We start from the raw sequence: 15,949 nt of genomic DNA on the forward strand, positions 1-15,949 counted from the left end.
CGACTGAGTGACTTCACTTTCTTTCTTATAGAAAATAGGGGATAAGGACACTATCTATCTCCTTTCATGAGTTCAGTATTACCCTAATACTAAAACCACACAATGACATTACAGAAAGAAAAAATGTTATAAAAACAGAAATCTTCAAAAAAAATACAGTTATTATTAACAGACTTTGTATTTGCAAATTTGCCTACTTACTAAAAATCTATTTGTAACTGCAAAATCAGTATTCATGGCATGTTAATTCTCATTTTGTGAACATGTCCGAAGAGGTGAAAATTTTGAGTCACCTGATATGCAAATTCTCATCTAAGGTTGAACAAGGCTTTTATGCCTTCCTGTTTCAGCTGCACATTATAAAGTAGTGTCCTTATTGTGGTCCAATTAGTGTCTGATTTTTCACATTTTTGTGGTTTTGTTGGTTATTTCTCTGTTAAAAATGGTCCCTAAGCATAGAAAATGGTGCTAAAGAGCTGTCTAATATTCCTAAACTTGAGTAAGCTCTGATGTGCCTTACAGAGCAAATATATGTGTTACATAAGCTTCCTATAGGTATGAGCTATACCACTGTAGGACTTCCCTAGTGGCTCAGATTATAAAGTGTCTGCCTACAATGTGGGAGATAGCACTGTAGGCCATGAGTTCAACTTTAGTAAATCAACAGTATGTAATAACAGTCTTTAAAAAGAAACACACATAAAGAAAGATTATGCATTGACTCATTGATATAAATCTTGTGAAAAGAAGCTTAAATAAACTTAATTTTGTATTTTCCTTAAGAGCAATGGTTCAATATTTTCTAATTCAGAGATTGCAGCAATTTCATAAAACACCAACTGTATTAAGAAATAAAATGAAGCAATGTATAAACATATACCAAAGTCTAGTAGAAAAGAATAACAGAACTAAACACACACAGACACATAAATGAGTGTGCATAGAACTGGTGAAATCTGAATAAAGTCTATAGATTATGTCAATGTTAATTTCCCTTTTGTCATATTGTACTATAGTTATATGAATGCTACAGCTGGGGAAAACCAGATAAAAGTTATAGAGAATCTGTATTACTTCTTAAAATTGCAATTACATTTAAAAATACTTAATAAAAAAACAGTAATTTGCTCCTCTCGCCCTCTATTTCTCAAGCTCTCTCTTCTCTCTCTCACACACAAAATCACACACAAACAAATGCCTTCCCTATTTACAATTTCAAAATTTTACTTTATGACTTTCTTGAAAATGTTTACTTTCTTTAGTAAGGTGTTTTTACCATATTTTACCCTACACTGACTTATTGTGAACCAGAGTGCAATTTAACAACAAAAACACTCTTTGTCCAAACCAAGCCTGACTGAATGGCTCATGCAAAAAAGAGTGATTAGAAGAGGGGCAAATCTGCCATCAATGAACGCATTATTAACATTCAGAAATGCACTCATAGAGTGAGTTTCGAGAAGCATGTCCTTGGGCACTCAAAGGAATCTGGAAATTTGCCATGAAGAAGATGGGAACTCTGGATGTATGCATTGACTCTAGGCTCATTAAAGCTGACTGGACCAGAAGAATAAGGAATGTCCCACACTGTACCTATGTGCAGTTGTGCAGAAAATATAATGAAGACAAAGATTCACCAAACAAGCTCTACACGTTGGTTACCTTTGTACCTGTCATCATTTTCAAAAATCTACAGACAGTTAATGTGGAGGAGAACTAACTGCTGATTGTTGAATAAATGTATAGAACTCAAAACAAGCCAAAATAAAAATAATAGGAAACAATCTTAATGATTTTTACCAAACTCAATTGAAAATATTTATATTTTGAAGGCAAAGTAGTTTTCAAAGTCCCTGCAGATTTTAGTTTCTGCTTCTAAACTTGTTGATATTTATTTATATACATACATTGTAGCCACAATTTTATTGTTACTAAATCTAATCAACTCAGTCAAAGCTTCTTTGATAAACTTAAACTATTATCATTATCATTATATAAATGAGAAAACAGGCTTAGAGACTTTTTGACTTACTCTAGGTCTCCAAGCTATAGAAAAATAAAATTATCTTGTTTTATTTAGAAAAGTTTGCATTTCAATAGTAAGAAACATTTATTCTAATGGTGATACACCTGCTTAGTACATTACTGTATTTCTTCTCTATTTTTACACCATCAGATCATTTGGCTGTTGAATTAGGTGATTAAAAATTATTAACCCCTATATATATTTTCAGGATCTCAGAATGTTATCAATTTATAGTATCTTTAAAAATATATTTATTCTCATAAATGTGCATTGATCTTTTTTTTTTAATTTATCAAGCATTATGTTCAGGCTTATTAACCACATAATGACTATTTAAGTTGCTCTCAATAAAATAAGACCATATAAGAGAATGTATATAACATATATGTTGAACCATGGCAATTTTAAGATAATATTTTTAAAATAAGGAGACTAGATATTATGTTAATGGGAAAAAATAGCAAAAAGGAACCAGATGACTGGGGAGAAAATGTAATTTAATTATTTCACCCAAGATTTTAATAGATTTTAGGGGAAGTATCTGAGTTTTGGTTGTAGTACTAATAGAAGCATGGTGTGGGTATCAGGTAAAAGATGAAGATCAAAAAAAAAAAAAAAGACGAAGATCACAAAGGATGGAAAGAAAGAGGTATATAAGAAACTGAGAAAGAGGTGAACATAGAAAGAAGAGAGTAGACCACTACTGGAATTTCAAAGTTTAACCAGGTCTTTAGACACTGTAATTTTATAATGGTTAAGGGAACAAAGCAAAACTTTGGAACAAATGATTAAGGAAATCGTCAAGCCAAACCTTTGGTCAAACTAAACCTTAAATATTAAAGATTAGTATGTTTGGATATATAAAAACTAAACACTTTTGCAAAGTACCTGAATCCTTCAGTTGCCTGTAATTTTTTTGAAGTTTTAGTCTTTTTGTTTTTAAAATAACCTCTGATTTTACAGTATTGATAGAAAGCTTCTCAGATTAGAAGTTGGTTTTCATGTGCTCAGAAGAAAAGGACTTAATTGTCTTAGGGAGATTAGTTATTATGCATCAGAGTGGCTCCCATGGTGAAGAACTTACTGTGTTGGAGCAAAATGAGAAAAATAGCACCAATAACCAAAAGAACAAAGCTTTTAAGTCAATCAGTCTTAGTTTGAACTCTGGATCCATCACTTTCTATCCATAAAATATTACCTAACACCTTATAGTAATATAATCATGGTTATATTATCATAATCATAATTGTTATATATTTCTTTATTTATTACTATGCTAGAAAAAAAAAAAGTTCATGCACAATTGTTAAGAGTGTTAAGCAGGCCCTAAACTCCATTAGTCTGGTTTTGATGAGCATCAATTCTGCCACTTGTAAGCTCTGTGATCTTAAGGAAGTCACTCAATCTTCCTAAGCCTCAGTTTTCTATTCCATAAAATGGTGAAAGTAATTAGCATAACATAGTGAAAATTGGATGAAATAATGGTCATATAGTTTTAACTTTGTACCTAGTATATTATGCTTCATGTTGACTTATTATTTCTTAGGGAAAATGTTACATTTATTCTAGCCTTAGGTACTTCCTATTTTTGGAGTTTTAAAGTGTTAATTTTTGTGTATGGGTGAAATCACAGCAATGTTACATGGAGTTAAAATATATATATACCCAGAGGGAGACCAAGATGGTGGAGTAAGAAGTTCAACTCACTACTAGTCCCCCAAGGATACATCAAAAATCATCTGCATGTGGAACAATTCTTTTGGAAACCTAACTGGAAATTGGTGAAAAGACTCCAAGACTATAAGAAAGAAACATTTAATACAGTATGATAGGAAGAAAAGTATCAAGTAGGGATTAAGAGAAAAAGGGAGATCACATAAGTGGACATTCACCCTGGGGAGTGAGTAGGTTGAGCCAGAGACTGAACATCACAGTGCTGGGATCCTATGTGTTAGAGACAAGCCCCGTTGATTGCTTGGAGAACTTCTGGAACAGATAGAAAAGCTGGAGAAACTTAGAATCCACTCATGAGGAGTGTGTGTGTGCTGGTTTTCTCTCAAGCAGTGGGAGAGTGGTCTGCCATAGATGCTGCTGCTTCCCCAGTCCAAAGATAGAGAGAATTATAAAAGCAATAAGAGGAAAACAAAGAGTCATATGCAGTGGAATCCCAATAAGGCTATCAGCTAATTCCTCTGTAGAAACTTTACATGTCTGAAGGGAAACCTATGATACATTCAAAGTGGTTAAATGGAAAAATGTGCAAACTAGAATCATCTACCCAGCAAGAGTATGATTTAAAATAGGAGAAATAATGAACTTCTCTGAGAAACAAACACTAAAAGAATTCATCAATACTAAACCTACCCTAAAGGAGATGTTGAAGGGTCTTCTCTAACTGGAAAAGTAGTAAGAATCTATAGAAAAGGCAAAACCCCATTAGGAAAGACAAATACATGATAGAGATTAAAGATCACTTAAATAAGGTGGTATAAAATTGAAAGACAAAATGTTGTAAAAGCAACTATAACTACAATAAATAGTAAAGTGATAAGCATGAAGATATAAAATATGACATCAAAAGCATAAAATGTGGGGGAGGGGAGTAAAAATGTAGATTTTTAGGAAGTATTTGAACTAAATACATATTAGTTTACATCAGGTAGGTATAATTATGGGTCAACATCTACGAACCTCACAGTAGCCACAAATCAAAAACCTATAGGAGAGACAGAAAAACCTAAAAGAAAGTAGCCCAAGCATACTGCAAAAGATCACCAAACTACAATGGGAGAAACAACAAAAAAGAGGAGGAAGTGAACAGATAAAACCTACAAAAACAACTGGAAAGCAGGTAATAAAATGGTAATAAGCATATATCCATCAATAATTACTTTAAAAGTGAATGGACTAAATATTCCAATCAAAGACATAGGGTGGCTGTACAAAAAACAAGAACCTTCAATATGCTGCCTACAAGAGACTCACTTCTGGGCTAAAGATACAGACTAAAAGTGAGAAAATGAAAAGAAAAAAAAAAACAGTTTACAAAGACAAAGACTAAAGGCGAGAAAATGAAAAAACAAAAAAAAAGATTTTTCATGAAAGAGGAAATGACAAGAAAGCAGAGGTATCATACTATCTGACTTCAGAGTATATTACAATGCTACAGTAATCAAATTGTCATGTTGGTGGTATGGCACGAGAACTGACACATCAATCAATGGACCAGAATAGAGAGTGCAAAAATAAACTTGGGCACCTATGGTCAATCAACCTATGACAAAGGAGGCAAGAATATACAATGGAGAAAAGACTGTCTCTTCAACTAGTGGTGCTGGGGAAACAGAACAGCTACATTTAAAACAATGAGATTTGAACATCCACTTACACTATATACAAAAATAAACTCAAAATGGAATAAATAAGTAAATGTAAGGTCTAGAACCATAAAACTACTGAAGAAGGCACAGGCAGAGCACTCTTTTACATAAGTTGTAGCAACTTTTTGAATTTGTCTCCTAATATAAAATAATTAAAACCAAAAATAAACAAATGGGACCAAATTAAACCTAAAAGCTTTTGCTTAACAAAAGAAATCCCTGATAAAATGAAAATATAACCAATGGAAAGGGAGAAATTATTTGCAAATGATGTGACCAACAAGGGATTAAGATCCAAAATATATAAACTGCTGATACAACTCAACATCAAAAAACAAGCATACCAAAAAAATGGACAGAAGACACTTTTCCAAAGAAGACATACAGAAGGCTAAGAGGTTCATGAAATGATGATCAACATTACTAAATTATTAGAGAAATGCAAATAAAAGCAATAATTAGACATTGTCACAGACTTGTCAAAATGAATATCATTAAAATGTCTACAAGTAATAAATGCTCCAGCAGGGTATGGAGAAAAGGAAACCCTCCTACACTTTTGGTGGGAATGTAAGTTGATGCAGCCAATATGAAAAATAGTCTGGAGTTTCCTTAAAAACACTAAAAACAGAGCTACCATATGATGCAACAATCCCAAATCTAGGCATATATCTGGGGAAAACTCTAATTTGAAGCAATACATGCACCCCAACATTTATTGTAGTTCAACTTACAGTAGCTTTTTACAGGCAAATTTGGCCTTGGAGTACAAAATGGAGCAGGGCAAAGACTAATAGAGTTTTCCCAAGAGAATACACTGGTCAAAGCAGACTCTTTCTTCCAACAACACAGGAGAAGACTTTACACATGGACATCAACAGATAGTCAATACTGAAATTAGACTGACTATATTCTTTGCAGCCAAAGATGGAGAAGCTCTTTACAGTCAGCAAAAACAAGACCAGGCACTGACTGTGACTCAGATCATGAATTCCTTATTGTCAAATTCTGACATAAATTGAAGAAAGTAGGGAAAACCACTAGACCATTCAGATATGACCTAAATCAAATCCCTTAGGATTATACAGTGGAAGTGACAAAAACATCCAAGGGGTTAGATCTCATAAAGTGCATAGAAAAACTATGGAAAGAGGTTCATGACATGGTACAGGAGGCAGTGATCAAGAGCAACCCCATGGAAAAGAAATGAAAAAAGGCAAAATGGTTGTCTGAGTAGGCCTTACAAATATCTGATAAAAGAAGAGAAGCTAAAGGAAAAGGAGAAAAGGAAAGATATGCCCAATTGAATGCAGAGTTCCAAAGAATAACAAGGAAAGATAAGAAAGTCTTCCTCAGTGATCGATGCAAAGAAATAGAGGAAAACAACAGAATGGGAAAGACTAGAGATCTCTTCCAGAAAATTAGAGATACCAAGGCAACATTTCATGCAAAGATGGCCACAATTAAGGACAGAAATTGTATGAACCTAAGACAAGCAGAAGATATTAAGAAAACATGGCAACAATACACAGAAGAACTATAAAAAAAAAATCTTCATGACCCAGATAACCATAATGGTATAATCACTCACCTAGAACCAGACATCCTGGAATGAAAAGTCAAGTGGACCTTAGGAAGCATCACTACAAACAAAGCTACTAGAGGTGATGAAATTCCAGGTGAGCTATTTCAAATCCTAAAAGATGATGCTGTGAAAGTGTTGCACTCAATATGCCAGCAAATTTGGAAAACTCAGCAGTGGCCATAGGACTGGGAAAGGTCAGTTTTCATTCCAATCCCAAAGAAAGGCAAAGCCAAAGAATGTTCAAACTACCTCACAATGGCACTCATCTCACATGCTAACAAACTAATGCTCAAAATTCTCCAAACCAGGCTTCAAGAGTATGTGAAATGTTAAATTCCAGATGTTCAAGCTGGATTTAGAAAATGCAGAGGAACCAGAGATAAAATTGTCAATATCTTTTGGATCATTGAAAAAGCAAGAGTTCCAGAAAAACATATATTTCTGCTTTATTGACTATACCAAAGCCTTTTACTGTGTAGATCACAACAAACTGTGGAAAATTCTTAAAGAGATGGGAATATAAGACCACCTTACCAGTGTCATGAGAAATCTGTATGCAGGTCACGAAGCAACAGTTAGAACTGGACATGGCACAGCAGACTGGTTCCAAATTGGGAAAGGAGTATGTCACCCTTTCCCAAGCTGTATACTGTCACCCTGCTTATTTAACTTATATGCAGAATACATCATTCAAAATGCTGGGCTGGATGAAGCACAAGCTGGAATCAAGACTGCCAGGAGAAATATCAATAACCTCAGATATGCAGATGACACCACCCTTATTGCAGTAAGCAAAGAAGAACTAAAGAGCCTCTGGATGAAATTGAAAGAGGAGAGTGAAAAAGTTTGCTTAAAACTCAACATTCAGAAAACTAAGATCATGGCATCTGGTCTCATCACTTCCTGACAAATAGATGGGGAAACAATGGAAAGAGAGAGAAACAACATTTTTGGACTCTAAAATCACTGCAGATGGTGTCTGTCGCCATGAAGTTAAAAGACAATTGCTTCTTGGAAGAAAGGTTATGACCAACCTAGACAGCATATTAAAAAGCAGAGACATTACTTTGCCAACAAAGGTCCACCTAGTCAAAGCTCTTTCCAGTATTCGTGTATGGAAGTGAGAGTTGGACTATAAAGAAAGTTGAGTGCCAAAGAACTGATGCTTTTGAACTGTGGTGTTGGAGAAGTCTCTTGAGAGTCCCTTGGACTACAATGAGATCCAGCAGGTTAATCCTACAGGAAATTAGTCCTGAGTATTCATTGGAAGGACTGATTCTAAAGCTGAAACCCCATTACTCTGACCACCTGTTGTGAATAAATGATTCATTGGAAACCACCCTGATGCTGGGAAAGATTGAGGTGGGAGGAAAAGGGGTTGACAGAGGAAGAGATGGTTGAATGGCATCACTGACTCAATGGACATGAGTTTGAGTAAGCTTTGGGAGTTGGTGATGGACAGGGAAGCCTGGCCTGCTGCAGTCCATGGGGTTGCAAAGAGTCAGACATGGCTGATCTCCTGAATTGAACTGATTTATAATGGGACTTGGAAGCAACCCAAATGTCTATCAATGGATGACTGAATTAAGAAGTATTGTATATAGATATGCGTATACAATGGAATATTACTCAGCCATGAAAAGAATGAAATTCTTCCATTTGTAGCAATGTGGGTAGACCTAGAAACATTATTCTTAGGGAAATAAGTCAAACAGAGAAAACAAATAACATATTATATGAATTATATTTGCAGTCTGAAAAATAATACATATGAGTATGCAAAACAGAAACTGACTCATAGAGAAGAAAAATTGTGGTTACCAAAGGGGAGAGTGAAGGGAGGATGAACAAATTAGGAATATTGGAATTAATGATTACAAATTAGTATGTATAAAATAGTTAAGCAATAAGAAGACACTGTGTGGACTTCCCTGTAGCTCAAGTGGTAAAGAATCTGCCTACAATGGAGGAAACCAGGGTTTGATCCCTGGGTCAGGAAGATCCTCTGGGGACGAGAATGGCAATCTACTTCAGTATTCTTGCCTGGAGAATTACCATGGACATAGAATTCTGGCAGGCTACAGTTCATTGGGGTCACAAAGAGTCAGACACGACTGAGCAACTAACACACACATACACACTGTACAGCATAAGGAATTATGACCATTATCTTGTACTAACTGATAATGGAATATAAACTGCAAAAATACTGAATCACCAAAATATATGCCTGAAATTAACATAATATTGCAAATCAACTATATTTCAATAAATATGTAAAATTAAAAATATCCATATATGGTAAAATTATTTATATATGCATATATATGTATATATGCCAACTCCTTGTTTTAAAATACAGTGCATTAATAAAAAATTTGAGGGCTTCCTTGATAGCTCAGTGGGTAAAGAATCTGCCTGCAATGCAGGAGACACAAGAGACTTGGCTTCAATCTCTGGGTCAAGAAGATCCTCTGGAGGAGGAAATGGCAACCCACTTCTGTATTCTTGCCTGAAAAATTCCATGGACAGAGGAGGGTACAGTAGGGCCAAGTGTTCAGGAGGTGATTACTATTGAAGAGATAATTTATTACAGTTTCCAAGAGATGGAGGTGTGCCATGTGTGATGCCCTCAGGGAAGCATGCAGTGGATCAGGAAGCAGAGTGAGAAGGAAGAACTTTGGGCAAGAGCCATTACTGTTGTTTCCACAATAAGAAATGGATGAGGCGGTGTGGGCAAGTTTAGGATTGGCTCATCTGAATAATTTCAGCAGGCTGTGGGGCATACAGATCCCTTCTAGTTGTCTGGTACCTGGTCAATTATTTATGGAAAGTAGATAGTATGAGAGCCTTTTAAAGGAGATGGCTCAGAGTGTGGACTCTGGATTGCTTTGTGTTTTACAAGCACACACATGGGAGGAGGATTTTTCCTGAGGAGTGAGGATTGATGAAGGAGGCAGGAGGCCAAGGCAAAGCAATTCAGGCATATTATGGGGTTGTCTAGAGCAAGATGTGCATGAAACATGTAAATCAGAAATTGAAGAATCAAATTTATAGAAGCTAGAAACATGGATAATACACTTCCTCAAACTTTTACTTTTTATTCTTGTTTTCTTTTTTTTTTTGATAATTGAAATCAAAGTCTAGAATCCACAAGTGATAGCCTACTACTTAGTGAATTGCTATCAAGTATGCATTTAATAATTATTTAACAAATTAATGAATATATACCCTCAAATCTATGTGATTCTAACCATGTCTATATCCTTGATTCATTTTCTTCCCAAGTTCAGGTGATAAAAAATTCAGTTCTGAAGTCACAACACATAATGAGGAGTTTAATAAAATAGAAAGAATTTTATGAAACATTAATAACATAAGAAAAAGATAAATAATGCATACCTCTCTTATAACTGATATAAAGAAATACCTTTTCTTTAAGAAAAATGTGCAAAGAATGTTCAGAAACATAGGAGTTAAATGTCTTTTAAATAATAACATCTAAACTTTAATATTCATCATTACAAATCCATTAACATAAGTAATTCTGTTATGATATATAGTGGAAAGGAACTTGAGATAGTACCACATTTTTAGAGTGAGAATCAAGCCATCTACACACAGCTTCTGATGAATATTAACAACTATACTTTCAGGCTGCTTTCACTAACATGACTTAACCATTCCACCTCTTTCCCAAGAAGATAACTTCCCAGGAAGTTATGAAAATAATTTTATTGTTCCTCTTGAGAACTTTCTCCAAACTCATTTTAAATTGTTCCATTTTCCAATGAATAGCATCAGATAATTGAATACACTCTTCCAATCCCTTACCTCAAACCCTGCACCAATCCTTAACTATTTCAACGTGATCATTACCTGATCGTCCTCAGGCCAACACATTGAAGAAACCATCCCAAGACAAACCATAAAACCTTATAAAAATTGTGACTGTCCTTCCCACTCCAGACACTACTAGGACTAACAAGATAGTGATATATTTTATCATGAAAAAGTGAAGTGCAGTCACTCAGTCGTGTCTGACTTTTTGCGACCCCATGAAATCTAGCCCACCAGGCTCCTCTGTCCATGGAATTCTCCAGGCAAGAATACTGGAATGGGCTGCCATTCCCTTCTCCAGGGAATCTTCCAGACCCAGGGATTGAACCCAGGTCTCCTGCATGGCAGGTGGATTCTTTACCATCTGAGCCACCAAGGAAGCCCATATTTTACCATAGTAAGTAATAAACTCAGCTTTGCCTTATTGACAGGTTTACTGGTTATATTTTCAGGAAACCAGCATTGCAAAATAAGAACATATATTGAAGTAAATATTTTGAAATTTATTTCAATGGATTGTGTCTTGTTTTTCATGCCCTACCCTCTTTTGAAATTATAACTAGTATCCTCCAAACCAAAGCCTGAAGAGCATGAAAATAAGCAAGTTGCTGTTGTTATACTACTGACAACAGTTTTGTGAGGCTAACACTCCCTTTTAAATATTTTTGATTATATAAATAGCATATAGAGAATCTCAATGTTTGATTTTTAAGGACAGTCTTCTTACCTCATAGTTTCCATCTATGTTGTATATATATACATACTTACATCCAGCTATTTTTTTTCATTTATTTTTATTAGTTGGAGGCTAATTAATTTACAATATTGTAGTGGTTTTTGTTGAAAATATTTTTAATATACTCAAAACTACAGAAAACCAAAAAACAGCATTACACCAGTATAATAACATTTACATACCACCCAGAGTTAATAAATGCTTCTATTGCCATAGTTGCTTCAGATTAAACAAAATGTCATATCACCTTGAAATATCATTTGTTCTTCCCCATTCTTGTTCCCTGATTTCCTTTCCAAAAATCAACAATAAACTGTGAAATTTGCATGCATCCTCCCATCAATGTCTTTTTTTTTTTTCATTTTTATTTATTTATTTTTTTAATGTTTTTATTAGTTGGAGGCTAATTGCTTCACAATGCCCATCAGCAGATGAATGGATAAGGAAGCTGTGGTACATATACACCATGGAATTTTACTCAGCCATCAAAAAGAATTCATTTGAACCAGTCCTAATGAGATGGATGAAACTGGAGCCCCATCAATGTCTTTTAAAGTTTTACTTTATTAAAATTCATCAAATATAATATGTATATTTTACAATTTTAAATTTGTATATATTACATCACACTTTCCTTTTATATACAATTTGTTTTTACTCACAAAAATTATGTCTTAAGAATCTATTTTTATGTGTGCAATTATAGTTCAATTTTAATTGGTGTAGATAATTTACTTTTATTGAATATGTTTAATCTTTCTTTTTAAATTACCCATATTCCTACTGCTTGATGTGTTTGAGGAGATGAGCTTTTGGATTACCCATATTCCTACTGCTTGATGTGTTTGAGGAGATGAGCTTTTGGTTAAAAACCAATCGCTGGGACAACCCAAAGGGATGGGGTGAGGAGGGGGCTTCAGGATGCTGGGATACATGTACACCCATGGCTGATTCATGTCGATGTATGTCAAAAAACTACCACAATATTGTAAAGTAATTAGCCTCCAATTAACATTACTTTATTATTTAATAAATTAATTTTTTTTTTAAATCTGCAATTTTCAAGCCCAATTATAGAAACCAATATGTAAAGCAAAGGTTTTACCTAGAAGATCTCAACGGGAGAACTGCCCTTCTCACACCAGCCAGTGTATCACAATCTCCAAGGGGAGTTGCGATCAAGGACTCAAGCTCCTCTGACTGGTCATGCTCTTCACATGTTTGCATTCCTAATCTCATGCCTTCATTCCTAGGTCTCTTTATCTTAAGTCTTTAGGTGCCTCTGTTACTGAGAAAGGAAAGGAAACTTTGAAGATTTTTTTTTTCCCCCACTGTGACTTAGTGCCCAGTACTTTCTATTCATAAACTTTTCCCCCTTCTCCCTTTTGACCCTGGGTTTATGAAACTGCTGGAGCCTTTTGTTTAGGGCTCTCTCAACAATGAGACTGCCTGGTCCCACTGATCTACCTGATCCTACATGAGTGTGTATTCCCTGGGAGAAAATGGAATGAAGTAGTAGGTACTTTATCCAGTTTAGTCACTTGCCTACATTCAACACAGTGTCATCAAAGGCTAAATTCTTTCACTTTGGGTTTGTTCTGTTAATTCACTATTTCTGACTTCTGACAGTCAAGCTCTCTTTCCTGGCTCAGCTGAGGTCTTGGCAATTTGTTATGCGTTTTCATTCTTTGAAAAAATAGATATTTTTATATATGTTTCCTTTTATGGATGTGTGAGATTATATATTATACATGACCAGGAGTGAAAATAATCAGTTGTAAATTATATGCAATTTTAATTTTACTAGATATTTCCCAAATGCATATCAAAAGGATTGCATTAATTACAGTTCCCTCAAGAGCGACTCATTGGAAAAGACCCTGATGCTGGGAAAGATTGAAGGCAAAAGGAGAAGAGGACAGCAGAGGATGAGATGCTTAGATAGCATCACTGACTTAATGGACATGAGTTTGAGCAAGTTCCTGAAGATAATGAGGGACAAGGAAGCCTGGCATGCTGCAGTTCATGGGGTCGCAAAGAGTTGGACATGACTTAGCAACTGAACAACAACAACAAAAGTAAGTTAAAGTTCCTGATTCACTGTATTGTTATTGGTTCCAATTATTGCCTAATTTTTTTAAATATTTCTGCTGTTGGATGAATGTGAATTTGTATATAATTTGGTTTAATTTTCATTTGCTTAACCATTAGTGATTTTGAGTATACATTCTTATATTTCTTGGCCATTCTGATGTCTTCTTCTATGAATTGCTTGGCCATGTGTTTGGCTATTTTCTCGTTTGAAAAAAAAAAACATAATTGATATGTTGAAGTTCTGTTTCAAATATATCTTCCCACATTGTGGTTCATATTTATTTATGATATATTTTGCCATTCAAACTTTATCAACACTTTATATGTTGTGGTTTTTGTGTTTAAGTTAATCCTTCTTTACCCTGAGTTCATAGGTTTGTTATTTTTTCTAGTGGCTAAGAACTTTTGTTTTATTTATTTTTTTCTTTTCTTCTTCCATGTGTCCAGGGCATGAACCAGGCATGGGCACAGAGCAAAAGCCAAGCTGGGATAAACAAGGAGTTGTTTTGTCCCTCACTGATATGAGACAGCCACCACCAACCAACCAGGTGCCACTCTACCCAGGTCAGGGACATGTTTTATTTTTTATGATTTGGTTTTAAATGTATGAAAATGTATTTCTGCATATTCTATGAGTTAGAAATCTTTTTTTTTTTTTTTGGTCATATTTGCATAAGTCATTACTAATCTATTGCTACTTAAATTATCAAAAATTTAGCTACTTAAAACAATGCATATTTATTATCTCAGTTTATCTGAGTCAAGACACTGGTACAGCCTAGTTTGTTCCTCCATTTCAGAGTCCTTCACAATGCTGCAGTCAAGGCTGTGGTCTCATCTTAAAGCTCAATCTTGAAAAGATCTGCTTCCAAACTTACATGATTATTGGAAGGATTCATATCCTTGTGTCTTGTTGTTTAAGGGTCTCCATTCTTTGTTGACAGTTAGAGGCTGAACTAATTTCCTTAACATGCGTACCTCTATGGGCTTCCTAGGTGGCACTAGTGGTAAAGAACCCACCTGACTATTAGGAGACATAAGAGATGCAGGTTCTATCCGTGTTGGGAAGATTCCCCTGGAGGAGGGCATGGCAACCCATTCCAGTATTCTTGCCTGGAGAATCCCATAAACAGAGCAGCCTGGTGGGCTACAATCCATGGGCTCACAGAGTCAGACACGACTGAAACAACCTAGCATGCATGCACACATGGACCTCTACACAGGGCAATTGAAGCTTGTTTTTTCAATACCAGCAAGGGAGAGAGTCTGATAGTAAGACAGAAGTTACAGTCTTATGTAAAAAAAGAGGTGGCATCCCACCAACTTTGTTATATTTTGTTGGTTAGAAGAAAGTCACAACTCCCACCAACACTCAAGTGGGAAAAGGTTACGTAAAGGAGTGAATAATAGGAGGTAGAGATCCTGATGGCCCACGCAGAGTCTGTCCTCCACAAGAAGGAAAGTCAATTGTTCACAAACAATATAATAGTTAAAAAACTATATAATATATTATATAGTTAATACCTTCCGCACAGATATTTAAAAGGATCTCTATCACATGATTTACTTTCTTGTCTTTATGCTCCTCAGAAGCCAAGAACATACCTGTATCTCAAACAGTTAGCAGAATTCATGAAACTTAGAACATGAACATGTTCGTGGAATGTATCAATAGATGACATTTGAAGAGACCAGTCATGGAGAATGGAGCTATAACTATTAGGATATAAACAAAGGTAGTTTTTTTTCTTCCAGTATGCCACATAGTTCCTCAGATTATTTTTCTCATTGATTGGTTACTGATTAGCTATAAGAGCATCATCTAGAATGCGACTAAACCCTAGATACTAGCAAATATGAACCTTCTATACCTGTGGGTCTGTTCCACTTGTTTATATATAATTAAGTTCAGTTCAGTTCAGTTGCTCAGTCATGTCCGACTCTTTGTGACCCTGTGGACTGCAGCATGCCAGGCTTCCCTGTCCATCACCAACTCCCGGAGCCTAATCAAACACATGTCCATTGAGTCGGTGATGCCATCCAACCATCTCACCCTTTGTTGTTCCTTTCTCCTCCCACCTTCAATCTTACCCAGCATCAGGGTCTTTTCAAATGAGTGAGACTTCACATCAGGTGGCCAAAGTATTGGAGTTTCAGCTTCGGCATCAGTCCTTCCAATGAATACTCATGATTGATCTCCTTTAAGATGGACTGGTTGGAGTCCAAGGGACTCTCAAGAGTCTTCTCCAATATCACAGTTCAAAAGCATCAATTCTTCAGTGCTCAGC

The 15,949-nt window shown here is 35.3% G+C and overlaps 1 non-coding gene and 1 pseudogene across 1 annotated transcript; one reads left to right on the forward strand and one right to left on the reverse strand.

Annotated features, from left to right (window-relative positions):
• The first annotated feature begins 1,361 nt into the window (after nt 1-1,361).
• Nucleotides 1,362-1,720, forward strand: LOC122689826 (annotated as a pseudogene).
• A 12,376-nt stretch (nt 1,721-14,096) lies between these two features.
• Nucleotides 14,097-14,235, reverse strand: LOC122691109. The gene has a single exon (XR_006340346.1). It is a non-coding gene; the product is annotated as a small nucleolar RNA SNORA48 (small nucleolar RNA).
• Between the last annotated feature and the right edge of the window lie 1,714 nt (nt 14,236-15,949).

The sequence above is a fragment of the Cervus elaphus genome, chromosome X (genome assembly GCF_910594005.1).
Source record: "Cervus elaphus chromosome X, mCerEla1.1, whole genome shotgun sequence".
NCBI lineage: Eukaryota > Metazoa > Chordata > Mammalia > Artiodactyla > Cervidae > Cervus > Cervus elaphus.